This window comes from Aethalodelphis obliquidens, unplaced genomic scaffold (assembly GCF_003676395.1).
Source record: "Aethalodelphis obliquidens isolate GAN/ISIS:26980383/991018 unplaced genomic scaffold, ASM367639v1 scaffold60, whole genome shotgun sequence".
Taxonomy (NCBI): Eukaryota; Metazoa; Chordata; class Mammalia; order Artiodactyla; family Delphinidae; genus Aethalodelphis; species Aethalodelphis obliquidens.
In genome coordinates, this window is record NW_020838004.1 from 9,849,739 (window position 1) to 9,863,970 (window position 14,232).

Below are 14,232 nucleotides of genomic sequence, written 5' to 3' on the forward strand. Positions count from 1 at the left end.
AGGACACAGAGAGTCAAGGTGCCTCTCTGAGTAGGTGGTCCGGAGCCCATGGTAACATGGGAAAACCACAGAAAGGTGATTGATTGCCAGGCAGCATCAGGTCTACAATGTCAGAGAAACTATGTCTTCCTGCTTCATGGCTGGGGCAGGGTACCACCAGATATCTTCACACTCACATGGCTGACCATCCATGCCATGCAGCCTCTGGATCCAGTGAGAGATGCCCCATCTTCCTGCAATATCCCTTTAGCACCCTCTATTGAGGAAGCTAACATCATATTCACTGTAAGGAAGAGCTGGTTTAAGAAATTCCATTCATTATCTCAGAGCAAGTTTCAGAGCAAGAAAGGTGAATGTGGAGATGAGAGAAAAAAATTGATAACTGGTGTACCAACCAAAGCTTAAACACTCACTGTGAAGGAGGATTCAACACTTCCCAAATAAAAAAAATTTCAATAATAACTGTAGTTTTTAATCTCATTTCAGATTTTTTTTAACCTGCAAAGGAAATTTACAAATCTAACAAACATGGTAATTTATTTCTGGATATTTTATGGTATTTCCAAATACAAACACAATCTAAATTAAATTAACAATTTCTTGTGGAATGATTCTCATCTAGTAGATAAAATTTTCAATCAATAAAGTACAGCATAGAATTATAACAGAGATGAAGAAATGAAAAATATGTAACGACCTTTTGTGTGTTGAAACTTAATAAATATATCTAAATATTCAAAGAATTAATTAAAATGTCTATTTCTAATGTATGGTTGTAATAAACCTTCCTTAGAACTATAAATGTAATGTTCTCCAGAACTGGTTCAAGTTCACTTAGTATTCAGCATACCTGAACTCTATATTCTCAGAGGAGATAAATGCTAGTATCTTCATGGCAGTGAGAAAATAGGATTTCTCCCTAAAATTTTTCTGTATTAGTTTGCTAGGGCTGCTGTAACAAAGTATCACAAACTGGGTGGCTTATACAACAAAATTTGTTGTCTTGCAGTCCTGAAAGCTACAAGTTCAAGATCAAGGTATCAGTAGAGTTGGTTCCTTTTGAGGACTGTGAGGAGCAATCTGTTCCATGCCTCTCTCCTAGCTTCTGGTGTTTTACTGACAACTTTTGACGTTTCTTGACTGGTACACGCATAACTCCATTCTGCCCTCATCTTCACATGGCATTGCCCCTTTCCACAAGAATACAGTCACCACTGGATTAGAATCCACCCTAATGACCTCACCTTAACTTGATCATCTGCAAAGGCTCTATTTCCAAATACGGTCACATTCTCGGGTACTGGGGGATAGGATTTCAACATCTTTGGGGGGTTATACAATTCAATCCACAACATTCTCCTTATACCTTAAAGCCAGCAATTTCCATAGATCCCAGCTTCCCTTGTGCCAGGGGCTCCCATCGTATTTTTAAGCCTCTCAATCTATGTTCTCTCATGGGATTCATATTTGATTGACCCACCAGTAACAATTAATAGTTAGTGAATAGACTCATGTTTAAGACAATCAACAGAGACTCGTCCACAAACCATAGTGAAAACCCACTTATTAGAAATTCTCCAGAGGAATGCACTTGACTATCCAACCAGCAAAATTTTCTACTTGAGGAGAAAGCCCTTAGAGCAACCAAAATTAGAGATGAGAAAAACACAAAGGATTATGGGAAGAAAATTAGGCAGAACTCTTCTGATTTCAAGCAACAGAAACCAAATTTACACTGACTTATGTGGGGAAATGGGAGGGGAGTGATGACATTAAATGGTTTGTGTAATTAAATCATCCAGAATTGAGAACAGTTAGATAGGGGAGTTGAGCAGCTGCTGTTAGGACTCTCCTCCATCTCTTTTCCCTACAATTTTCTGTGATGGCTTTACTCCAAGGTTTCTCAACCTCAGCACTACTGACAGTTTGGTGTGGAAAATTCTTTATTGTGGGAGTTGTCTTGTGCAAGATGTTTAGCAGCATCCCTGACCTCTACCCACTAGATACCAGTGACACCTGCTCCCAAACTGTGACAACAAAAATGTCTCCAGACACTGCCAAATGTCCCCTGCAGGGAAAAATCACCTCTTTTTTCAAGTGGTGACCTCAGGAACCACTTAAGCTATAGTACATCTACTGATTTAGCAATTCCTATGTAAAGAGAAAGGCTGCCTTTCAAATAGTCTAATAATAGTGCTAGGCCTGATGCTTATAATCTGGTGTTTATCTCAAATTTTTTTATTATTATTTTAAATATTTTATATTTATAATATTTGTAGACATGAGCATAGGACAGGGACTCAGGATTCTATAATAGTTCAAAGATTATAAACATATTTTCTATCCTTAATGATACTTTATCCTAATTTCCATAGCAACTTCTATCAATTAACGTGAAAGAGTTTCTCTTCTACTAGTTGTACTTAACTTTCTTCTTAGAAGTTTGACTTTTACCTCAACTTCCAGTGTCTATAGTATTTGGGGCCTGGGATGGTTATCTGCTTAACATGCTTTTAACCTATTACACCAGCAATTTCATATGGTTAATACCAATGCAAATTAGGATATTGGTTTGACTGCTTTAGCAAAGAACAAAATATGTTGATTAATTAAGAACAAAATATACCTTTTCCTCACACAAAACTCTAAGCTGATAGACAGTCCAAGGGATAGAGAGGCCCTGCTTCATGCAGTCACCCAGAAACCCAGGTTCCGACTATCTTGTTTCTATGCCATTCCCATCTCCACAGGTCAAAGCTGACTCATTGTCACCACACCTGCATTCTAGCCTGTGGGAAGGGGAAAGAGGAAGTGGAGGTTTATTTTGAGAAGTTTTCCACATCAGTTCCACTCTCATACCACTGACTACAAGAAGTCACATGAAACACCTGGTTGTAAGCAATATTGGAAACAGGGGTTCTACTAGTAAAAGGAAGAAGGGAAAATGGATACTGGAGGACAATTAATAGCTTCTATTGTGCCCTGGTACTAGCAAAACTGCAACTAGGGGTACCAGTGGAGTCAACTTAAAACTCAGAAGAAATAAAAGGGAAACAAAATATATTAAAAGCATACAGGCACACTTCAGAGATATTGTGGGTTTAGTTCCAGACCACCACAATAAGCAAATATTACAAGAAGCAAGTCACAGGTAATTTTCAGTTTCCCGGTGCATATACAATGTTTATGTTTACACTGTACTGTAGTCTATTAAGTGTGCAATAACATTCTGTCTAAACAATGTACATACCTTAGTTAAAATATGCTTTACTGCTAAAAAATGCTAACAATCTTCTGTGCCTTCAGCGAGTCATAATCTTTTTTGCTGGTGGAGGGTCTTACCTCGATGTTGATGTCTGCCTACTGATCGAGATGGTGGTTGCTGAAGCCTGGAGTGGCTATGGCAATTACTTAAAATAAGACAATGAAGTTTGTCACATTGATTGACTCTTCCTTTCATGAATGATTTCTCTATAGCATGCACTGTTGTTTGACAGCAAATTACCCATAGAACTTATTTCAAAATTGGACTCAATCTTTTCAAAACCTGTTGCTGCTTTATCAATGAAAGTTATGAAATATTCTCAATCTTTTGTTATCATTTCAACAATCTTCACAGCATCTTCAACTGAAGTAGATTCCATCTCAAGAAACCACATTCTTTGCTCATCCATAAGAAGCAACTTCCCATTAGCTAAAGTTTTATCATGAGATTGCAGGAATTCAGTCACACCTACAACCTACACTTCTAATAAGTTAGTAATAGTAAGTTCTTGAATCCCTCAAAGTCAGCCATGAGGGTTGGAATCAAATTCTTCCAAACACCTATTAATATTGATATTTTGACTTTTTCCCATGAATCACAAATGTGCTTAATGGCATCTAGAATGGTGCATCCTTTCCAGAAGGTTTTCACTTTACTTTACCCAGTGATTTAGAGGAATCACTATCTCTGGCAACTATAGTCAATCGCAAACAAGGGATTGACATATACACACTGCTATATTTAAAATAGATAACCAGGGAATTCCTTGGTGGTGCAGTGGTTAAGAATTTGCCTGCCGAATCTCCCAGGCTGCCGGGCCAGAGCGGTTCATAGACTTCCGGTTGCCTAGCCCTAGAATTCTGAGGCTTCCTCCAGATGAGAATTGAGCTGTCCATACAGCCAGGACACTCAGGGTTACAGCACTGAGGGGGTCCATAGCTCAAGGTATAAGTCCTGATCTTCGAACTAAATAGAAGGTTCCAAGAAGGAGTGAAGGATGAAGCTCTACATATAGTAGCTGCTTGATAAACATTTACCAAAGATTAAAAGGAATTCCATGAAGACACCAGTAGGTGAAATAATGGTGTTTGATTTCACAGAGTAAATTCTCATTGAGAAGAAGTACTACATGCTAATCATAAGACATCAAACAATATAGAAGCACACAAATTGAAAAGTGAAAATCCTTCTTGACTCTCCGGGAGGCAATGCAAAGTGTGGTGCTCAAGAAAGGCTGTTACAGCTGCAGCGACTGTATATAAAAGGCTGGAGTAAAGGCGTGTGTGAGGAATCAGTGCTGTGCCTCTGAGGTGGGACAGCCAACTTCAGGACACTGGTCAACAAGAGACCTCCCAGCTCCACATAATATCAAATGGCAAAAATCTCCCAGAGATCTCCACCTCAACACCAGCACCCAGCTTCACTCAACAACCAGCAAGCTACAGTGCTGGACAACCTATGCCAAGCAACTAGCAAAACAGGAACACAACGCTATCCATTAGCAGAGAGGCTGCCTAAAATCATAATAAGTCCACAGACACCCCAAAACACACCAACAGACGTGGACCTGCCCACTAGAGAGATAAGATCCAGCCTCATCCACCAGAACACAGGCACTAGTCACCTCCACCAGGAAGTCTACACAACCCACTGAACCAACCTTAACCACTGGAGACAGACATCAAAAACAACGGTAACTACGAACATGCAGCCTGAAAAAAGGAGACCCCAAACACAGTAAGATAAGCAAAATGAGAAGACAGAAAAACACACAGCAGATGAAGGGGCAAGATAAAAATGCACCAGACCTAACAAATGAAGAGGAAATACGCAGTCTACCTGAAAAAGAAATCAGAATAATGATTGTAAAGATGATGCAAAATCTTGGAAATAGAATGGACAAAATGCAAGAAACATTTAACAAGGAACTAGAAGAACTAAAGATGAAACAAACATGATGAACAACACAATAAATGAAATGAAAAAGACTCTAGATGGGATCAATACCAGAATAAATGAGGCAGAAGAACGGATAAGTGACCCGGAAGATAAAATAGTGGAAATAACTACTGCAGAGCAGTATAAAGAAAAAAAGAATGAAAAGAACTGAGGACAGTCTCAGAGATCTCTGGAACAACATTAAATGCACCAACGTTCAAATTATAGGGTTTCCAGCAGGAGAAGAGAAAAAGAAAGGGACTGAGAAAATATTTGAAGAGATTATAGTTGAAAACTTCCCTAATATGTGAAAGGAAATAGTTAATCAAGTCCACGAAGCACAGAGAGTCCCATACAGGATAAATCCAAGGAGAAATATGCCAAAACACATATTAATCAAACTGTCAAAAATTAAATACAAAGAGAGCATATTAAAAGCAGCAAGGGAAAAACAACAAATAATACACAAGGGAATCCCCATAAGGTTAACAGATGATCTCTCAGCAGAAACTCTGCAAGCCAGAAGGGAGTGACAGGACATACTGAAAGTGATGAAGGAGAAAAACCTGCAACCAAGATTACTCTATGCAGCAAGGATCTCATTCAGATTTCATGGAGAAATTAAAATCTTTACAGACAAGCAAAAACTGAGAGACTTCAGCACCACAAAACCAGCTTTACAACAAATGCTAAAAGATCTTCTCTAGGCAAGAAACACAAGAGAAGGAAAAGACCTATAATAACGAACCCAAAACAATTTAGAAAATGGGAATAGAACATACATATCAATAATTACCTTAAATGTAAATGGACTTAATGCTCCCAACAAAAGACACAGATTGGATGAATGGAAACAAAAACAAGACCCATATATATGCTGTCTACAAGAGACCCACTTCAGACCTAGAGACACATACGGACTGAAAGTAAGGGGATGGAAAAAGATATTCCATGCAAATGGAAAGCAAAAGAAAGCTGGAGTAGCAATTCTCATATCAGAAAAAGTAGACTTTAAAATAAATACTATTACAAGAGACAAAGAAGCACACTACATAATGATAAAGGGATCGATCCAAGAAGAAGATAGAACAATTGTAAATATTTATGCACCCAACATAGGAGCACCTCAATACATAAGGAAATACTAACAGCCATAAAAGGGGAAATTGACAGTAACACATTCATAGTAGGGGACTTTAACACCCCACTTTCACCAATGGACAGATCATCCAAAATGAAAATAAATAAGGAAACACAAGCTTTAAATGATACATTAAACAAGATGGACTTAATTGATATTTATAGGACATTCCATCTAAAAACAACAGAATACACATTTTTCTCAAGTGCTCATGGAATATTCTCCAGGATAGGTCATATCTTGGGTCACAAATCAAGCCTTGGTAAATTTAAGAAATTTGAAAATGTATCAAAAATCTTTTCCGACCACAATGCCATGAGACTAGATATCAATTACAGGAAAAGATCTGTAAAAAATACAAACACATGGAGGCTAAACATTATACTACTTAATAATGAAGTGATCACTGAAGAAATCAAACAGGAAATCAAAAAATACCTAGAAACAAATGACAATGGAGACACAATGACCCAAAACCTATGGGATGCAGCAAAAGCAGTTCTAAGAGCGAAGTTTATAGCAATAAAAGCCCACCCTAAGAAACAGGAAACATCTCGAATAAACAACCTAAACTTGCACCTAAACCAATTAGAGGAAGAAAAACAAAAAATCCCCAAACTTAGCAGAAGGAAAGAAATCAAAAAAATCAGATCAGAAATAAATGAAAAAGAGATGAAGGAAATGACAGCAAAGATGAATAAAACTAAAAGCTGGTTCTTTGAGAAGATAAAAAAATAGATAGACCATTAGCTGGACTCATCAAGAAAAAAAGGGAGAAGACTCAAATCAATAGAATTAGAAACGAAAAAGAAGAAGTAACAACTGACACTGTAGAAATAAAAAAGATCTTGAGAGACTACTACAAGCAACTCTATGCCAATAAAATGGACAACCTGAAAAAAAGGGACAAATTCTTAGAAATGCACAACCTGCCAAGACTGAATCAGGAAGAAATAGAAAATATGAACAGACCAATCACAAGCAGTGAAATTGAAACTGTGATTAAAAATCTTCCAACAAACAAAAGCCCAGGACCAGATGGCCTCACAGGCGAATTCTATCAAACATTTAGAGAATAGCTAACACCTACACTTCTCAAACTCTTCCAAAATATAGCAGAGGAAGGAACACTCCATAATTCCTTCCACGAGGCCGCCATCACCTTGATACCAATACCAGACAAGGATGTCACAAAGAAAGAAAACTACAGGCCAATATCACTGATGAACATAGATGCAAAAATCCTCAACAAAATACTAGCAAACAGAATCCAACAACACATTAAAAGGATCATACACCATGATCAAGTGGGGTTTATTCCAGGAATGCAAGGATTCTTCAATATATGCAAATCTATCAATGTGATAAACCATATTAACAAATTGAGGAGAAAAACCATATGATCATCTCAATAGATGCAGAGAAAGCTTTTGACAAAATTCAACACCCATTTACGATACAAAAAACCCTGCAGAAAGTAGGCATAGAGGGAACTTTCCTCAACATAATAAAGGCCATATATGACAAGCCCACAGCCAACATCATCCTTAATGGTGAAAAACTGAAAGCATTTCCACTAAGATCAGGAACAAGACAAGGTTGCCCACCACTCTCACCACTCTTATTCAACATAGTTTTGGAAGCTTTAGCCACAGCAATCAGAGAAGAAAAGGAAATAAAAGGAATCCAAATGGGAAAAGAAGAAGTAAAGCTGTCACTGTTTGCAGATAACATGATCCTATACATAGAGAATCCTAAAGATGTTACCAGAAAACTACTAGAGCTAATCAATAAATTTGGTAAAGTAGGAGGATACAAAATTAATGCACAGAAATCTCTGACATTCCTATACACTAATGATGAAAAATCTGAAAGTGAAATCAAGAAAACACTCCCATTTACCATTGCAACAAAAAGAATAAAACATCTAGGGATAAACCTACCTAAGGAGACAAAAGACCTGTATGCAAAAAATTATAAGACACTGATGAAAGAAATTAAAGATGATACAAATAGATGGAGAGATATACCATGTTCTTGGATTTGAATAATCAACATTGTGAAAATGACTCTACTACCCAAAGCAATCTATAGATTCAATGCAATCCCTATGAAACTACCACTGGCATTTTTCACAGAACTAGAACAAAAAATTTCACAATTTGTATGGAAACACAAAAGATCCCGAATAGCCAAAGCAATCTTGAGAATGAAAAATGGAGCTGGAGGAATCAGGCTCCCTGACTTCAGACTATACTACAAACCTACAATAATCAAGACAGTATGGTACTGGCTCAAAAACAGAAAGATAGATCAATGGAACAGGATAGAAAGCCCAGAGATAAACCCACACACATATGGTCACCTTATCATTGATAAAGGAGGCAGGAATGTACAGTGGAGCAAAGTCAGCCTCTTCAATAAGTGGTGCTGGGAAAACTGGACAGGTACATGTAAAAGTATGAAATTAGATCACTCCCTAACACCATACACAAAAATAAGCTCAAAATGGATTAAAGACCTAAATGTTAGGCCAGAAACTATCAAACTCTTAGATGAAAACATAGGCAGAACACTCTATGACATAAATCACAGCAAGATCCTTTTTGACCCATCTCCTAGAGAAATGGAAATAAAAACAAAAATAAACAAATGGGACTTAATGAAACTTCAAGGCTTTTGCACAGCAAAGGAAACCATAAACAAGACCAAAAGACAACCCTCAGAATGGGAGAAAATATCTGCAAATGAAGCAACTGACAAAGGATTAATTTCCAAAATTTACAAGCAGCTCATGCAGCTCAATAACAAAAAACCAAACAACCCAATCCAAAAATGGGCAGAAGACCTAAATAGACATTTCTCCAAAGAAGATATACAGAATGCCAACAAACACATGAAAGAATACTCAACATCATTAATCATTAGAGAAATGCAAATCAAAACTACAATGAGATATCATCTCACACCAGTCAGAATCTAGAAATCTAGAAACAATCAGTGCTGGAGAGGGTGTGGAGAAAAGGGAACACTCTTGCACTGCTGGTGGGAATGTGAATTGGTTCAGCCACTATGGAGAACAGTATGGAGGTTCCTTAAAAAACTACAAATAGAACTACCATATGACCCAGCAATCCCACTACTGGGCATATACTCTGAGAAAACCATAATTCAAAAAGAGTCATGTACCAAAATGTTCATTGCAGCTCTATTTCCAATAGCCTAGAGATGGAAACAACCTAAGTGTCCATCATCAGATGAATGGATAAAGAAGATGTGGCACAAATATACAATGGAATATTTTGTTCTGGCTGGTTTGATCTATCCAGACTGCTAAAACTTCCTCCATGTCAGCAAATAAGACTTTCACTTTCTTATCATTCATGTGTTCACTGAAGTATAACGCTTTTAATTTCCTTCAAGAACTTTTCCTTTGCTTTCACAATGTGGCTGTTTGGTACAAGAGATATAGCTTTCAGCCCATCTCAGCTTTCACCATGCCTTCCTCACTAAGCTTAATAATTTCCAGCTTCTAATTCAAAGTGAGAGTCAAATGACTCTCCCTTTCACTTGAACACTTAGGGGTCATTGTAGGGTTATTAATTGGCAGGTCATGGTGTCCAAAACAATTCTAATAGTAACATCAAAGAGCAAAGATCACCATAATAGATATAATAATAATGAAAAGTTTTGAAGTATTGTGAGAATTACCAAAAAGTGACACAGAAACACGAAGTGGCAAATACTTTTGGAAAAATGACACCAATAGACTTACTTGATGAAGGGTGCCACACACCTTCAATTTGCAAAAAACGCAATATCTGAGAAGCACAATAAAGCGAAGCACAATAAAGTGAGATACGACAATGTTTACATGCTGGGTGCTTATATGTAACTACCATAACAATTATCATTATCCCCACTTTATAGATAAGGAAACTAAGGGTTAAAGACATTAAATGTCTTGCCCAGAGACATAAAGCTGTAAAAGTAAAGCCTGGTTTTAAATCCAAATTTATGAATCTGACTTTCTTCTTTAACCCACAGTACATAGCAGCAGTTCTTCCACATTGCATGTCTCAATGGTGGGCTCACATGTCAAATGTAAAATGAGGGAAAGTAATGACACTCAAGTTAAATATCACAAAAATTCAACTCCCAAATTTTTAAAATCTATATTTTCTTACCCAGCAGAATTATATAAAAATATTAAGTTGAAAGAACTCTGAGACTAATCTAAAAATCTAATCTTATTTTCTCCCTTTACAATAGAGATATCTCCAGCAGGCATCACGGTCAAAAGCCCATCTATCGCTTTTTGTTATCTTTTCTATATCTGAAATGTCAGGGATGTATCTAGTATTGAAGTCCCTACTCTCATGGAGCTCAGAGTCTAAAAGTGAAATAAAGCTGTAGAAACTCACTACAACACTATCTGAAGAGTCTTCTAGGCCAGCAGCAAAGGGCTACGTATAACCACTGCCCAGAGGATGGAGTCAGATGCAGTTACTGGGTGAGCAGAGACTGGAACCCAGGTCTCCGTTACTGCAATACCTGAAACCTGGTTTGTAAGGATATTCAGAAGAAATTTAAGAGATTTAAACTTAAGATTAAATTTGCTGCACCATAATATAAGGATGGGTCTAATTTTTGACTAGTTAGCTACCTAGGAAGCAACTTTTATTGTTCTTCAAAAAAAGTCATATTCATTTTAGAGCTTAGGAGCCAAAGACTCAGACAATAAACTGATGCAAAAATGATTTTCTAAAAGGTATAATTCAAGGGCATTAGATCTTTGTAAGCCTAGTAGTCCAATTTCTGCCTTAGGCTTTCTCAATAAATTTAATGCAGAATACTCTAGTGTTATGAATTAAAGCTGTAGATTATAACCCAACTGAGTTGAATTCCTAGTTCTACCTCAATTAGAAACGGGTAGCATTTGGCAAATTACTGAACCTCCTAAGCTAGTTTTGCATTCTTAAAGTCCTTATCTTAACCTCATGGTGTGAGGTTGAAAAGAGATAATATACTGTATGTGAAGCACTTGGTACAGACCCAGGTATATGGTGAGCACTCAGAGGTTGCCTGTAAGTTGTATCAGTTTTTCCTTTGGTTGTATAAGTTTTCATTTAGTTCCTTGATCAACTCTTGTGATCCCACTGTGCATGGATGAAGAGAGAGGGTTGTGTTTCTAAGTTTCCTGTCATTTTAAGAGTTCTTCCAAACACTGTCTAGCTAGCCCCATAATCCTGATCACAAGACAGGCTCAGGGTCTACCTAGATTTTTTTCAGGTAAGCTAGCATACCCAGGATTCATTCATTCATTTGTCCATTTAATAAATTTACAAATATTAATTAAGCATTAACCAGGCAAAGATCATTGTGCTTAGACAACACAAAAGTAAACAAGTACATAATTCAATAAATAATTTTTTTGGAGAGTGACAAGTGTAATAAACTAGAGCACTGTGTGAGAGCAAGATAAGGAAGATATGGTTTAGAATACAAGGTGAAAGAAATCTGCTGTGAGGAGGTGACATTTGATCTGAGACTAAGGATCTAGGCCATGGTAAAGAGTTAAGGGAAAGCATTCCAAACAAGGGGAACTTCAAGTACAAAGGCTCTAAGTCGGGAACAAGCTTGGTATATTCAAGGGGAAAAAATAGCATTGTGACTTATTATAACCTTGGCAGGAAATGAAATCAAAAAGTTAAGTAGGATTTAGATCATGTAGGGTCACATAGACTGTAGTGAGAAATTTTGAATTTGATTCTACGTGTAATTGGAAGCCTTTAGTAAGATTTATTTCTAAGATACTTGAACGTTCTAGTGTTCTGTAGTGCTTTAATTTCTGTGATTTTTTTTAAGGAGTCCAGGTCCAATGGAAGTCAAACTGTTTCACTACATTTTTAAATCACTTTTATAGTGATTTAGCAATTTTAGTTAGCTACAGCATTTACAGTTAAACTAAAAAGTGTCCTACAATTATCTGTCATTGGAATAAAACTCTGAGATGGGTAAATTCTAAGCATAAATTGGAAGCTATTTTTCAATTACACAGAACCTCCCTTAGCCAAAATGAAATGCCATGCCTAAGAAAGAAAAATCTATGATCTGTCTCAACAGTTCTCTCTCTCTCTCCACAAATCTAATGAAATTGAAATGAAAAAATAAAATAAAATAGTAACGTTTTCAGAATACTTATATATTAGAAAAGCATTCCATGTAAGGTGATTATATTCCAATTTTGAATAACAATAAAGCACTAAAATATGTTGAAGTTTCACAAATCTGTTTCTTCAATTGAAAACTCTTGAGCTCCAGACTCATATTCCTCTCGCCAAACATGTAGATCTGGCACTCAACTACTTCAAATTCTATACATCAAAAATTATTTTTCCCACCAAACTTACCCTTTCCCTTGCCTTCCTTATCCCATTTGATGACTTTGATATCTAGCCAGTTACTCTAAGGATCAGAACTCTGAGTCTTTCCAAACTAACTCAGCATTACCAACAACTTCCAGTACTTAAAAATATTCAAATTTCTTCACATTGATGTCTGCTAGTTCTCCTTCATGAAATGGGATTCCCTTCCTTGTCTTGACAGTGAGCTCCTACCTATGCTTCCAGGTCTACCTCAAATTTTCCTCCTCTCTAACATAGGAATCCCATGAATAGCATAAGCAATCAATTGCTCAAAATATACCTGCTGATTTCCCCCCATTCTTCCCTTTTTTCTAATTATCTTTAAAACCAATATGCAAAAAAATAATATTATATTTTCTTCACCTTTTTAGAAGTTCATGCCCAGTTTTAACGATTTTCACAATATTCTATAAACGTTTTAATTGTCTGTATTCCATACCAGATGATGAAAACTTCCTAAAGCTCTGCCCAGTTCATCTTTAGAGAACCCAATATATTAAGTAGTAATGGGTAAGTATATTAAAGTAAACGGCTGACCAGTTTCCTGTTAACCATTTCCTACCATCCCTTTGCCTTTCTGAAAGAAATATCTCAAATATTTTTTTCTTAGAATTTTCAATTGACATTTGTTTAGAAGAATATTCAGATAGGAAATACAGCTTAGGGAAGGTGGCAAGAGATGTGGCCAGAGAGGCAGACAGGGAGGGAAGATCCTGTCCACCCTCATAAGGGATTTGGGCATTAGCCTAAGAAACCAGTGAAGATTTTAACTCAAGAGGGTTACATGATCTGATTTATATTTTTTAAAAAAGAAATATGCTATATGGAAATTTGGATTTTTAAAAGCCTTTGCCAGTTAAAGGCTATTGCAATAGTCCAGGCAATAAGTGATTGTGGTCACAGTGGAAAGAAGGTGATATAGACAAACTGTATATTTTGTTGCTGTAATAGATATGTAGATGATGAAAAAGGAGACATCAAAGATCATTACTAACAGGTTTTGTCTTGCTTAATTAGGTGAAGTCTGATATCATTTACTAAAGAGGGAAAGAGAGGGTGAGGAATAATTTCAGAATAAAATAAAAAACTGCATTTATACACATTAAGTTGAAAATGACTGGTAAAAATCCAGGTCTAGAGCTCAGGATGAGGTTATGGCTAAAGAGATACACTTGGAATTCATTAGCATTTGGACTGGATTAAATTTATAGTTCTAGATAGAATTGCCTAGAGAGGAAGTCAGATGAGGAGAATGGATGGAAGACTCAGCAATGAACTCTAGAGTCCTCCCATATTTAGACATAGGATAAAGGCAACAATGACAAAAAAAAAAAGAGAGAGAGAGAGAAGAAAGGGACAGTGAAAGAGGCAGAAAACCAAGAGGAAGCAGTGTAATCATAGCACACTGGTTAGCACTACAGAAAGCAACTTTTCACAGTCCTGATCATGTAAATCTTGCT